This window comes from Homarus americanus, unplaced genomic scaffold, assembly GCF_018991925.1.
Source record: "Homarus americanus isolate GMGI-L3 unplaced genomic scaffold, GMGI_Hamer_2.0 scaffold4896, whole genome shotgun sequence".
Classification (NCBI taxonomy): domain Eukaryota; kingdom Metazoa; phylum Arthropoda; class Malacostraca; order Decapoda; family Nephropidae; genus Homarus; species Homarus americanus.
This window is the reverse complement of record NW_024749657.1, coordinates 8,238,358-8,253,737: the sequence shown is the minus strand read 5'-3', so window position 1 is coordinate 8,253,737 and position 15,380 is coordinate 8,238,358.

Sequence of the window (15,380 nt, the reverse complement as noted above, 5' to 3'; positions counted from 1 at the left end):
CTGTACACTTTGAATTTCTTAATGTCTAGGGAGGATTTGAATGGTTTTCTGGCCTTAAATAATTATGCCATAGTTAGGATTTCGAGTGGTGGAATTGTACTGGGGTGACCTGATGAGAATCCCTGTAGCTGCTATGTTTTCAAAAGGTCAAAAGTTCAAACGGTGAAGGTGATGGGTTTAAATGCACCTGATCAGAGCTTGAGTTCCATTCGCTCTCAAGTTCACTGTGTTTATGTTTTCGTCTCTTTGTATAGGATCTTATTATTTACCTTGATACTATTTCACCCAGTCTGTAGAAAACCGTATTATCAGCAAGATCAGTTAAGTTATACGGATTTTTACAGCCGTATTTTAGGATTTTCGTAAATACTCCTTAAAAAAAATCTGTTTCTTTGAACTTTTCCAGACGTATTTTCCATAATTTCCTCATTAATATCAAACTTATTACCTGATTTCAATAACCTTAGTTGTCTTTATTTACTTTTTATCTCAACAATTTCCCGTGATGTTTTTTTTTTTTTAATCTAATCTTCACGAATTCCTCAGGTCGTGTGTGGGCTTAGCTCTTCTATACATACCTATTGACATGCTCTCTTTAATTTATCACCCTTCATTTGCATACGAGGTCTCCCATATAGGCTGTACGTATCTCTCTGTAAATTATAGGAAAGAAGTCATTAACTGCTAAGATGAATTGTGAAAAGTTCTCCTCTTGATTTGATTCTTTGCGTGTATGTATAATCAACACTATACATGGAGAGAATACATACACATGAATAACGTCTCCTTATTATCTGTATACATGTTTCCAATAGCAAGTAAAAATTAAAAACAAACCCTAATTAGGATCCAACTCGCTTATGTAATTGTATTGTTGTAAGCGACCATTAGGGGGAGGAGTTATTCCATTGTAAGTGTGATGGATGGTTGACTTTGATAAACAACGATGAGAAATGGTTTAGCAAGTTGACTAATGAGATGGATGGATAGGTAGATAGATAGATAGATAGATAGATAGATAGATAGATAGATAGAGAGGGGAAGCGAGAGAATGAAAGACAAGCATAATGAGAGAGAGAGAGAGAGGAGGGGAACAAGGTGCATTAGTAAAAGAGAATAGAAGGACAGACACAGACAGACAGACAGAGAGACAGGGGAGAGAAAGAGAGACGGAGAGAGAGAGAGAGAGTAGGAAATTTGATGTGTGTAGTTGAGATGTCTGAAACGAACCGGAAAATGAACTCTTGAATGGAAAGAAAATTTTACCATAGAAAGAATAAACGGAAGGGAAAGCCGGAGGGAAAATTGTCGAAGAGGAAGGGGAAAAAATACGATAAATAATTGCTTTTAGAAGGATAATAAAAGGAAAAAAGTAGGATTACCTGAAGATTAGACACCCCAGTTTATTGCACTTGATTAAATACCCAAATGCTGTCTTGGGATGGGATGTAGGTTAGGTTAGGTTAGCTTAGGTTAATGTTAGGTTAAGTTAGCTTAGGGTAGCTTAGGTTAATGTTAGGTTAAGTTAGCTTAGGGTAGCTTAGGTTAATGTTAGGTTAATGTTAGGTTAGGTTAATTAGATATATATATAACCTAATTAATCATAGTATCTTGAACCTTATATAATAAAAAAATGGCCCCTAAGGTAATTAATCCTCACCTGTCGTTTACCTACACGCTCGGAGGTAATTAATTAGACCTTTTTTACCTTATGTATATAAATTTCCCACTTTTATTAATGAGGCAATATATATATATATATATATATATATATATATATATATATATATATATATATATATATATATATATATATATATATATATATATATATCCAGTGGTTATAATTTAGATAGAGTTTGGTTTTATGAGAAGCTGGGAGTCAAACCTATTGATATCTCCAAGTTGTATCTCCTTCATTATCTCCTAGCACCATCTTCACCACCTTTTCGTCATCTCCGAGTTGTATCTCCTCTACTATCTCCAAGCAAGATCTCCTAAGCCGTTCCGTTGTCTCCGAGTTGTATCTCCAGTAATATCTCCAACCAACACCTCCTCCACCGTGTCATTATCTCCAAGCAACTTCTCCTCTGTCTCATTATCTCCAAGTTATATATTATCTCCTCCACCTTCCCTCTCCCAGCAACCACTCACCTTGATCTTCACCACCCCCCCCCCTCCCTCCTTTGTCTCTCCTTTTCCAGATTGTTGTCGCTCTGTCCGTTCCATCAAGACACCTCACTCATCAACTCCCTCTTCCTTTCATTTCATCTATACTCTCCCTCTCAACCCTCTTCTCACACCACTCTCCCGTCCCACTCATGTGTTCTCAGCTAAGAGCGCCCTCCTAGTCTCTTATGAAGTCTTATGAAGGTGATCCGAGCCTCATTGGAAGACCCTTTCGTAACGTTGAAGCGATCGTCTTTTGTTCGGCCGACTGTCATTTTTTTTTTCTCTTGATCTTTGTTGTTATTTTTATCTTTTTTCTGGCGTTTATTTTGTGTGTTTTTTTTTGGTATCGTCTTTGGTGTTTTCGTTTTTATTTCCTTTGTTTATTGTTTATTCTGTATGATTGTATTTTGATTAGTTTTTGTCCTTTTGTTTACGTTTTCCTTTTGTTAATATTGTTTTTTTTGTTTTTTGTTTTGTGTTTTTCAATGAGTTGTAAATATTTCACTTTAATTTGTGTTCCAGTGGAGGACTTGTTGTTCCAGTGGTCTTGTTGTTCTAGTGGAAGTCTTGTTGTGTTCCTGGGATCATCTAGTAGTGTTCCAGGAATCATCATCTACTGTTCTAGTGATCGTCTTAAGCTGATCGTCTGCTACACTACTCCCAGGGCCGGGTAGGAGCTTACACGATCAGCAGGTTCCCGGCCATGGTATTATCCGGCTGCTTCCTGGGGCCGGCTTGTGAGAGGAAGTTTGGCGGAGTTCCAACGCTGTCTTAGTGCACGGGCAGGAGGAGAAGGAAGAAGAATATGAAGAGGAAGAGGAGAGGAGGAGGAGGAGGAGGAGAAGGATTTCCAAAGTCCACTGGAAGAGGAACTGACTAAAGTGCGGAATATGCGTCATACTGGATGAAGGTGCGTCGTATTGGATGAAGGTGTGTTATTATTGGAAAGTGCGTTGCGCTAGAAGGGGAGTTGATAGACTTGAGTGTGTCGTTTTAGTGAGGGCGTTAACGTGAAGGTATGTCTTATGTACTGGAAGAAAGTGCGTTATACTGAAGGAATGTTGAATGAGACTGACTTAACGAGCCAATGAACATAATAAATAAATATAAATGAAAAATACGAATGAAAATGAATAACGAATGAATAGGAGAAAGAAAAAATAAATAAGAAAGATGAGATAATGAATAGGAATAATAATAAAACGAGAAATAATGAAGAATTGATGATTAGAAATAACTTGGTTCGAGGAAAAAGAGCGATAAGTAGGGATGAATGATGAAGAAGGAGAGAGAATGATAAACAATGACTTAGAGAAAGACGAGTGAAAAGAGGGAGTGTAAAGTGTAGGAATTATGTGTCCGGTGAAAATATAATGAAGGTGAGGTAAGGAGGAGGAAGTATAATGAGGATGAAGAGAAGGACAAGAGGGAGAATTAGAAAGAAAGGGGGAGGGAAGGAGAAGGAGGAATAGAAGATGTTGTGGAAGAATGAAAAAAGATCAGATAAGGGAATAAAGGGGGAAGAGGAGGAATGAAAAAAAATGAACGAAAGATCCAAAACAGAGTAAGTAACGACAAAAATAAAGAAGAGATGGAAAGGTTGATAAAAATGGAATAAACGAAATGGAAAGAAATAATACGAAAAAAAAATAAAGTATATAAGACATACAAAGAAAGTGAAATAAAGAAGAAGAAAGAAAGAAAGATACAGATAAGAGAAGACAAGGGAACAGAGAACGAAAAGAAAGAAGAATAAAGAGATAAGACGATTGGGAAATGTATAGGTAAGGCAATAAACTAAGAGTAAAAGAGACGTAGAAGGGTGTGGGAGAAACGAGAAAAGGATAAGAGAGGAGAACAACGAACAATACACGAAAGAATAAGAGAAAAGGAAAGATAAATACAGAAAAAAAACTAAATTGAGAATGAAGGAGACATAGAGGATGATAGAAGAATAGAGAAAATAGAAAAAAGAGATTAAACAAGAGAGTATAACGGAAGGTAAAGATGGTGGAGATGGGAGAAAGAGATTGTAGAGAGAATAAAGGCGAGAGGAAGAGGGAGAGAGGAAAGAATGACAATAAATAATGGACTAATGTGGGGATGATGGTGTAGACTCCCTTCCTACCTCCCACCTCCTCTTCCCTATCAGGGAGGAAGAAGTGAAGGAATGAAGAGAGGGAAGAAGAGGATGTAATACAAGAAGAAGACGTGGAGAAAAAATAAGGGAATGATGATACGTAGGAAGAGAAATAAGAAGAGGAGGAGGAAGGAGAGTAAGTGATAACAGTAAATAATAGATTAATGGGAAACGATTAGTGGTACCTTCCTCCTATCTCTTGATCGGTCTTATATATATAAACTCCTAACCTAACCAAACCTAACCAAACCTAACCTAATCTTACCTATCAAGGCAACTCTTCCAGTCAGCGTGTGGGGATAAATTGGTGTCCACAAAGCCGCCCAGATTGCATAGCCAACATTCCTACTCCTCCTGCATAGCATCAAATGAACTAGTCAATAGAATCGTTCCAGGACACTTAAGAATAGTTACAGAAGTTAACGAACCAATTTGAGAGAGTTAACCACCCAGTAGGGAACCGTCCCATCCTAAACAATCCATCCAACACCCCCCCAAGGATGGCAAACTAGCCCACTGGGACGAACCCATTATGGAGAAGATTGCCTGAGACCTTCTCCAGATGACATCAAATGACCTGGAAATGAATCTTCTGCCGGTAGTGAGTGATCTTTCTGCTGGGGACTTACTACTGGAAACCTCAAACTATTTCTTAGTCTCTCCCTTCTATCCACAGATCACCCCAGGCTAGAAAACCTCCTTAACTTGCCCCTGGCCCACTCCTATCCTCTTTGTTTACGTGTGTGTGTGTGTGTGTGTGTGTGTGTGTGTGTGTGTGTGTGTGTGTAGCAATGAGTGAACAGACCAATAGGACACGCCCTTGTCTATTGCGGGTTTCTGGGACTTGTCGTGTGAGATATGTTAAAGTTCTTGACATACCAGCGGCCCCCATCCCATAGCACTTCTGCCACTCTGTACCTCTGGCTAGACCTATGTCATCAATGTATAGAACGACTTTCACAGTGACAGAAAAAATAAGTAGAGGAAATTGGCTGACTAGTTTAGGAAGAATATCGGAAAGTGCTGATGAAAATGCATAGGAGAAAAGAAGAAGAGAATCAAGGAGAGTGAAATAATAAGAAATAACGAAGAGAAAGCAAGATATAGAGGGAGATAAGAAAGGGCAACAGATAAAGAAAATACAGAGATACAAAAATAAGAATACAAACACGTAAATAATGCAAAAAAATAAACCAAAATAAAGACAACAAAGAATCCAAAATAAATCCACAAATAACTAAAAGAAAAAAAACAGACGAATGATAAGGAAAAAAACACAGGAAGAGGCAAAAAGTAAAGTTAGTCCGTTTTTAAGCCAGAAATTAGAATTATTCCGCCATAAAGAAGCGAAGAAGGGCGAGTGAGGAAGTTTCCATGCGCATAATAGATTACAAAGGCATTTCCCTCTGTGTATGGGTGAGGGGGAAGAGAGAAGCGGTGGAAGGGCAAGAATCACTGAAAGTTTTGAGGGTACGTGTTGAGGCAAGAACATAGGAGGGTTGTGGGGGGCAGGAGGAGGGTTGTGAGGGCAGGAGGAGGATTGTGGGGGCAAGAGGAGGATTGTGAGTGGCAGCAAGAGAGTTGTGAGGGCAGGAAGAGGATTATGAGGGCAAGAGAAGAATTGTGAGGTATAGTGTTGAGACAAGAATCTCAAACGTCCTTCAGGGTACATAGAGTAAGTGGAAGGAACAACAGTGGAGAAAGAAATGACTGAAACGTATAATAAAACCTTGAGAGAGAGAGAGAGATAAAGGAAGGTAGGTAGGAGGAGGAGAATACGACACACGATAAGAAAACCATAACACCCAAAAAAGAAAATCCGAAATAACTTGAGGCAAAACATGAAAAAAATCGGATAAAAACTAAAAACACAAATCAGTCCCCCTAAAAAAAAATTCTAAAAAAACCCACTTAAAAATTATAAAAAAAAAACTAGAAAAATCGTAATATTTAAAGAAGGAAGATACGTAAAACTTAAAGGGGACAATAAGGACGAGAATGGGTAAGGGTTGTGAGCCTGCTTGGGGAAGGGGGAGAGAGAGGGGGAAAGAAGGACAGAATGTAGGTTAATGTGGAAAAAGTTGGCTTACGTCTTGCTATGGTTGAAAGGATAGGAGTGGTTGGTGGTGCTGAGGAAGATGGGGCCAGTAGCTGAGGATATGTATGTATGTATGTATGTATGTATGTATGTATGTATGTTTGTATGTATGTATGTATGTATGTATGTATGTATGGATTCAGGAACACTTACATACATCCCTCCTTAGTGGAAGTGAAGTGACCTGTACCCCCTGGAGGCACTCACAGTTTCATTAACTTACTACATTACTAAACCAGCATTAACGCTTAACTTAATTACCCGGTGAGACGCTATCTGGACCTGACTTAAAACCTTGACACGACTTGACTTAGGACACGACCTGACTTGGGGCACGACCTGATTTGGGGCATGACCTGACTTAGGACACGACCTGACTTGGGACACGACTTGACTTGGGGCACGACCTGACTTGGAGCACGACTTGACTTGGGGCACGACCTGACTTGGGGTACGACCTAACTTGGGGTACGACCTGACTTGGAGCACGACTTGATTTAGGGCACGACCTGACTTAGAACCTTAGCACGAGAACCACTAATTGCCAGGGTTTATGGGAAGGATAAGAGTGAGTTAAGAGGGAGGACCTCATGAGACGTTCTAGAGACACCGACAGAAAACCTCGCTAACATTACGCGGCGACAAGTCTTAAGACCGCGCTAACACTACGCGGCGACAAGTCTTAAGACCGCGCAAACACTCCAAGGTCTTAAAGAAACAAGCCTGATAACCACGCTAATTTTCCGCGGTCTTACTTAAGGAAATTTGGCTTAAGACCGCATTAACAAGCTTTAAAACCGCGCTAATACTCCACGATCTTCAGGAAACAAGCCTGAAGACCGCGCTATCAAGACACAAGACCATGCTATAGCACTCGCAGTCTTACCCAAGGAAACACGATTTAAGACCATGTTTACAAGACTTTGGCTGTAACACTCCGCGAGCTTAATTAAAGAAACAAAATTACAAGACGAAAGCTAACGTGAAGACCCTCAGAGACTATAAGACCACATTAGCCTTGCAATAAGACCACATTAGCCACTCTTTAGGCATCTATATGTTCTTAGGTAGTAAAGTTAACCCGTATTTAGGAGAAAAGTGAGACAGACTACAATAGCATGACCCGGAGATAAACTTTAGATATACCGAGTTGTTTGTTCTTCAACCTCACTCAAAGATTCCAATGTTTTTTTCCGTATGATGAACTAGAGGAAGTAGATCATTGTAACTTTGTAAAGGAAATATATATATATAATGAGATGCAATTGATATTATTATTATTATTATTATTATTATTATTATCATCCTCCCTACAGGTAAGGGACACCTGAGGAAAATCCTAAAACGCCTCCCCTCGTCTCTAGGATAGACTGGTGAGTGATATTCCTGGATATGTTAAATCCATAATCAGAGCCTTGGATAATTATGACGATTGGAGTTACTGTATACGTAAAATCCATATAGCCAATCAATGTATATTTTTTATATGGTTATCCAAGCCATGCCTACCCAGTACATAATTCTCCAAATAATCAATAATCCATAATCCAGACCCCAAATACCTAAAAATCCGAAACTAAATCCAAATGAATATCCAAATGTTATCCAAACTTCAGACAATCCAAACTTGATTACCCAAAGGGTCTATATAACCAGAAATCCAATTCTCCAAGCCTGTACAGATTACCCAAAGTCGATATCCCGGTCCCTGGATAATCGGAGACGAGTGTAGCCAGATTGTGAGAGTCTGAGGCAGGTCGTAAAGGCGCCTGACCTGGACTGAATTTCAGGATCACGTTGGTATTGATATATTTAGGCAGGGCGGCGCATGTAAGGCAGTGAAAGGAGGGTGTGTGGGGAGGAGGGGTGTGGGGGGAAGAGGGGTGTGGGGGGAGGAGGGGTGTGTGGGGGAGGGGGTGGGGGCGGGGAGGGGGTGTGTGGGGAAGAGGGGTGTGTGGGGGAGGAGGGGTGTGTGGGGGAGGAGGGGTGTGGGGGGGAAGAGGGGTGTGTGGGGAGGAGGGGTGTGGGGGAGGAGGGGAGTGTGGGGAGGAGGGGTGTGTGTGGGGGAAGAGGGGTGTGGGGGAAGAGGGGTGTGTGGGGGGAGGAGGGTGTGTGGGGGAAGAGGTGTGTGGGGGAGGAGAGTGTGGGGAGGGAGAGGAGTGTGTGGGGGAGGAGGAGGAGTGTGGGGTGTGTGTACATGTGTGGGAGGTGTGTGTGTGTGTGTGATTTCTCCGTGTGTATGTGGATCGTATGTGAGAAAGGGTTCTGTACGTGTGTATGTTTATCTACGTCTCCCTCCCACATTACACGTGTCCTCCCTTGTCCTCCTACATTTCCCTGAACCTCCCACAGTTCGGGTGTCATCTCCGCGTGTCCCTCCTCCCCATCTCCATTCTGCTGGCTCAGGACAACCCCCCCCCTCCCCCCTCACTCCCCCGGGATAACCTACTTTATAACATGGGTACATAAGGCTCCTAGTTCCCTGCCGATCTTACCTGGATGGCAGCCAAAACACGGGGACCTGGTATAATGTTCCCGTTTTAGGAGGGGGGAGGGTGTGAGGTGGGTTCTCCTGGTTTACACTGGTTTAACTCGTGGTTTAATAGGTTTAAATGTGTATTGGACATGTATGCATTCAGTTTCAGTCTTGCTACATGGTTCCCCCTCGTTGATATAGGTTTAAATCACGTTTTAATTAGTTTTAACTTAGTTGTATTCTGACAGTTTATTCAGATGATTAGTGTAGATGATATGATGATGATACTATTCACAAATAGAGTAATTCCTATTTGTGAGCTATTTCTACTAGCAGAGGCTTGGACTGAAAGAATAGGTCCTTATCAGTATGAGGATATACACACACACTAAACGAGTCTCTCAGTCACACTTGGCTATTAATCAAGTCCCTCACTTAACACACTTACAACCTTAGCCAATAACACTTAACATTTTCACTCTCAACCAAATTATCAAATGACGTAATCCATTCCAATAGCAATTTCTCCTTTAGTTTAATCTCCTATTAGATAAATCAATAGGCCTTGTGATATTGCTCAAATATTTCTCAGAACATCAGTGTCTTTATCTAATTATTATTTACGTCAAAATAGCAGTAATAAAATTATTTCAAAATAACCTGGACATATTCGGATTTTAAGGATGTAACGTCGAATGTTCACACTCGGACCCGCCCAACAGAATGACGTGTGGTTTTGTGATTGGTTAATATGCTAGTATATCCTCTTAATTGACCAATCATAACCCAAGAAGAGATAAATTAAGTGACACTATTTGACATATTCCATAATAAACAGACTATAGTAATATATTAAAACAACACATTCATTTGAACGTGTGTGTGTGTGTGTGTGTGTGTGTGTGTGTGTGTGTGTGTGTGTGTGTGTGTGTGTGTGTGTGATATGAGTGTATGAGTGTGAGTGTATGAGTGAGTCAGTATAATCTGGAAGTATGAGCGTCTCTTGGGGTCGAGAATCGTTGTTAAGTCTCGCTGTGGGACGACTCTGTAAGTCTAAAGTTTCTCCTGTATCAGCCGGCTCTGTGGTGCACTAGCCGGCTCTGTGGTGCACTAGCCGGCTCTGTGGTGCACTAGCCGGCTCTGTGGTGCACTAGCCGACTCCATGGGGATATTGAAACACTATAGTCCTGAAGTCATTAATTTTATCCGAATATACAGTATGTCTCAGGAATACCTCTCCTCCCCCCAGAATTATGACACGTATTTCTGAAACACCCTGTAGAGGATTAAAAAAGAAATACATTAAACTATACCAGTAAATTAATCTACAAATCCTAATAAGATTCAGAAAAATACGTCTTTTTCCCCCCAGAAGAGTTGGAGGAAAATATATATAGAAGAAACCAATTTTTTTTTACAGGGAAATTATTTATGGGGGAAGGAATTTATGACACAACCACATGTTTTACGAGGTTATGTTAGGGTCGTTTGCTGTACGCCTTTCCCTGCCAACACCCTGCCCTTACTAGAGTTGTGTTTATAAGTTCATGTGTGAAGCTGTGTGTGTGAGTGTGTGTGTTTGTGCTGTGATGGGTGTGTGTGTGTGTGTGTGATGTGAAGGGGGTGTGTGTGGTGTGAGGGGTGTGTGTGGTGTGTGTGGTGTGTTGGCTGTGATGGGTGTGTGATGTGAAGGGGGTGTGTGTGGTGTGTTGGCTGTGATGGGTGTGTGATGTGAAGGGGGTGTGAGGGGTGTGTGTGGTGTGTTGGCTGTGATGGGTGTGTGATGTGAGGAATAGGTGGAGTGAAGAATGTGTGGTGATACAGTGAATGGATATATGGATATATGTATTGTGGCACAGTAGTTACAGTGACAAGGTGTGTATGGTTATATTAACTTAGGTTAGCTTAGGTATGTTTTACCTTAGGTTAGATTAGCTTTAAGGTGGTTAATCTTCAGGTGACATAAGCTTAGGGAGTAAATCATTAGCTGATCGTCTTTATTATAGCTTCAACTAACACTACAGAGATTGATGCTCCTCTCCACAAGCCTCTCTGTCCCGCAACGTTACACTCGGAGAAAGAGGATCAAGGCGGGGGTCTTGCGTCATCCTCTCGTGGGTTTTAGGACCACAAAAACCCATGTTCCTGGTGCCAAGTTCCCGTCACATCTGGTTTCTGTCATCTGAGGACCTATCTGAAATGCACCTATGATAGTCTCAGCTGGGGTAGTTGTATGACGTCCGGGAGAAGTGAAGAATAAGGCACAGTACGTTTAGGTTAGGTTAGGTTTTGGTTAGGTTACGTTTAGGTTAGGTTAGGTTAGGGTTAAGCCACATGATCTTGTTTACAGGTAAGATAAGATTAAAGCGTGACTCAGTGTGCAATATGACCTCGGAGAAGGTTGTGTAACTCACCTGACGTTGATTGAGATTAAACCATATGGTATTAATTATAATACTGTGTTATATGAACCAACATTGTGGAATATAAAGGTTAAATTCTCATCCTTTTAATATTAAATTCCCATAGTGTTGTTTATGGATTAATTCCCTAACCCTGACAATATTACTCAGTTCTGAAAGTGTATGATATTTGACGTTCTAAATATAACAAAGTATGATCAACGATATGACAAGGTAACTAATCTAAAAAAAAATCAATTCAGAAATCAAGTGATAAAATTTTACAACCTCCCAAAAGAAAGAGAAAAACTGTCGGTAGTATAAATTTTTGGAGGCACAGACAAAAAAATAATCCCTACAGCTCTTCTACCATATTCCCGTAAATCATAGCCTTGGCAGAATCGACGTCTTGCTCTGAGAATTATTTTCCTTGAGGATTTTCACGAGGCTGTTGGATTTTATTGTAGTATAAGAGCACATAGTTCCACCCCCCGTCACCCCCCTCCTCTTCAACCCCATCTTTCTTCCCCCCCCCTCCTCCTACCCTCCTTCTCATCCTCTAACCCTCAACCCCCTGCTCCTTCTCCTCCTCCCTCCAAAAGGCTCCGATGATGTAATGAAGCGTAAGTCACTGGTAGCCAAGATTCATTCCTCCAAGAAGTCGTGGATTTCAGGACTAGTTTCTGTAGGGACTCTATACACCTCTAGGACACTATTTCTAGGATATTCTACTTCCAGGACTCTACTACCCCCACCTCCACACCCTCACCATCCCTATATCCCCTATCCCTACCTCTCCTACCTCTACCTCCACCTCCACCACCCCTGTAAATCTATATCCATCGGTTCTTCTTGGCCTCAACGTTACCGGCCTCTACATCATCGTTTTTAAGGTCGTTTCTTGCCTCTCCTCTCCAGCACCTTCATCACGACCCCTTCTTCTCCTCCCTCATCATCCCTCCATTTTTCTTAGTCCTTTCGTCTTTCTACCATTCCCACACCTTCTACTCTCTAACCCATTATCCTTACCCATTTCTTTCTTCTAAGGGATAAACCCATTATTTACTTCCTATTTGAATCCAGTTCCTCTAGTCTGATCTATGTTTTTTCCCCATTCTTTCCCGCTTGATAGTTTTCCCTCACCCACTACACATTACCCCCTCTCCCCCATTCACCATACTACCCCCCCCCACTCCAAATACTTAGTCTCCCCCACCACTCTACTTTCCCACTCCCTCCCCCACTCCACATAATAAAATTGGATCATCCACGAGATTGATTCATTTGAGGCTTCGAATCATCCACGAGACCGATTCATTGAAGCTTCGAATCATCCACGAGACCGATTCATTCTGAGACTTCGAATCATCCACGAGACCGATTCATTCTGAGACTTCGAATCATCTACGTCTCCAGTTATGAGATTTAATTGTTATTCCGGATATCAAACTTTGGTAATAACTCCGGATTTTATTGACATTTTCGGATAATAGATTTTTTCCGGATATTAAACTATGTCATTGATTTCTAATACCTAAGTGTGCTGCTGTTTCCCTCACACAACAGAAAACTTTCACTGGTTTTTCCACCTTGACAAAATACCTTTCACTTTCGGGAGTTTGGTCAGCAAAAAAAATGCGTAGCTACAATAATGTTACCGAACTAAACTTATGGCTCGTGGTCCAAAGTTTCAAAGGCTCGTATATGGTTGATTATTCCCTCATATATAAAGGTAAGCAACCAAAATGGCGACGATAGTGTAATGAGACTGTATCTTAGGAAGGAGAATGGAACCGTCTTAAAATAACCATAAATTAGAAGAAGAAAAATATGAAGAGGAAATTCAGTGCAAGGAGGAGAAAGAGGGAGATGGAGAAATTGATAAATAAAGATACAATAGACATAATAAGATGTTTAAGACTTGAGATATGGAAAAATTTCTTTAAAATATATGATACAATATAGTGTTGTGGTTTATACAGAAGGAATGACGATAAAGTTTAGGTTAAGTTCTATTGTTATGAAATGTTTAAGGAACTTTTCGTGAACTGTAAGACCTAACCTAACCTAACCAAACCACTAATCCTTTGGTATATTGTCTGTACTTGGTTTTATTTAAGAGACTGAATAAAAGAAGATAAAAATCATTCACGGTAAAATTAATGACAAATTCCTTCATTCATTCACGGTAAAATTAATGAAAAAATCCTACATTGACTCACGGTAAAATTAAGGTAAAATTCCTTTATTCATTCATTGTAATGTTGTATAAATTCCTACATTGTATTCTTACGCAGTCATATCATAAACACACAGAAAAAATATTCATTGTAATACAGTACATGCAAATATACTTTCCTATACGTTAGCGGAAATATACACAAATGGCCGAGCATATGTGCATACACGAGTCCACATTTAGACTGCTATATCCATACAGAATACCTTGCTTACTCCTGAACACTGCCGGTGGCTTGTGTTCCTCCTGCAGCGCCACTCTCTGCCTTCTCCAGGAGCCCGTGTACCCAAGTGTAGGGGAAATATTCTCCCTAACCTAACCTAACCATATCGTTATTTTAGTGATGGGATTTTGTCAGTGTGTGTGTCTCTTACCTGTTGCTTGTTACCTGTTAATTGTTACCTGTTATCTGGTACCTGTTAATTGTTATCTATTACTTGTTCTCTGCTACCTGTTACCTGTTAAGTATTACCTGTTATCCGCCGCCTGTTACCTATCACTTGTTATGTGTTACCTGGTACCTCACTAGGGGAAGGTGGCGCGGTGCTGTGATCACCTGACTCCTCACCTGGGATCATTTAGATTTTAGACAGACTGACAGACACATACCAGAGAGAGAGAGAGAAGGAGAGAGAGAGAGAGAGAGAGAGAGAGAACTGCTACTGGTGGTGGTGGTGGTAGTGGTGGTGAGAGAGGGAGGGAGTGGTGATGAGGGAGAGAAATTTGTTATTGATGGTGGTAGTGGTGATGAAAGAAGGGGAAAGGAAACACTCTTAGTTATGGAGAACCTTTTGTCTGTTGACGAAGGCGAGTGTGGTGAGGTAGCTTACTGCAGGAGTGGTGTGCTGTTGGTTGTCTTAAGGGTGATAGTGGTGGAGGGGAACGTATCGCTGATGCTGATAGTCCTGGTAATGGTGGTAGTTGTGGTGGTGGTGGTAGTGGTTGGTAGCTGTGATTATGGTGATTGAAGTGGTGATAAAAGCTAGGAATGTCAAATCTCCAGGTGATAAAAGCTAGGGGTGTCAAATTTTCAGGTAATCTATATAAAATTTACCTTTTAAGACCGAGATTCCTTATACTTACCCGAGAATCCATTGGAATCTTTCGTACGACCTGACTAAAAAAAATTAACTAAAAAAAATTACAATTGAGTTACGTATATATTTTTGTGTTTCGTAATACAGTAGAGAGTGTTACTAATGGAATCATGTGTGAGTGTTGCTTGTGTTTTGTGGTTGATTAAATTAAGAGGTTAAAGAAAATCTGGGAATTATTGGTTTTATATTTTTGCCAGAGAGGAGGAGGAGAAGGAGGGGGGGGGGAAGGAGGAGGAAGATCAAGGAGGAAAGAAGAGATGAGGAGAGAGGAGAGAGGAGAGGAGGAGAAGAAGGGAAAAAAGGAATAAGAAGAGAAGGAAATTATTTAAAAAAATTCTTCATTTCATTTCATAATCAATACTCCACCAACGAGTATTTATAAAGATAACTCCCCTCCAGTTTCCAGCACAGCGCCGCCGGCAGATGTAAAAAGATACCTTCCCATCCTCCCATTTTATCTTCCTTGTGTTGAAGATAAAAGAAATAGTTTAAATGAGAGAGAGAATGAATTTATACCAGAGTCATTTAATTAATTGTTTCTGTAATATTTGGAAAGGTTAGATGACAGACAGACAGACAGACAGACAGACAGACAGATGGATGGATACCTGTAAATAGATAGATAGATAGATAGGTTAGAGGTGTAGGTTCAGTGACATAAAACACACACACACACACACACACACACAGTGACCCAGGCGGCCAGGTACCGAGGTTGTCTCCAAATAATTCATGGAGGTTGAAGGGAAGTGTTCT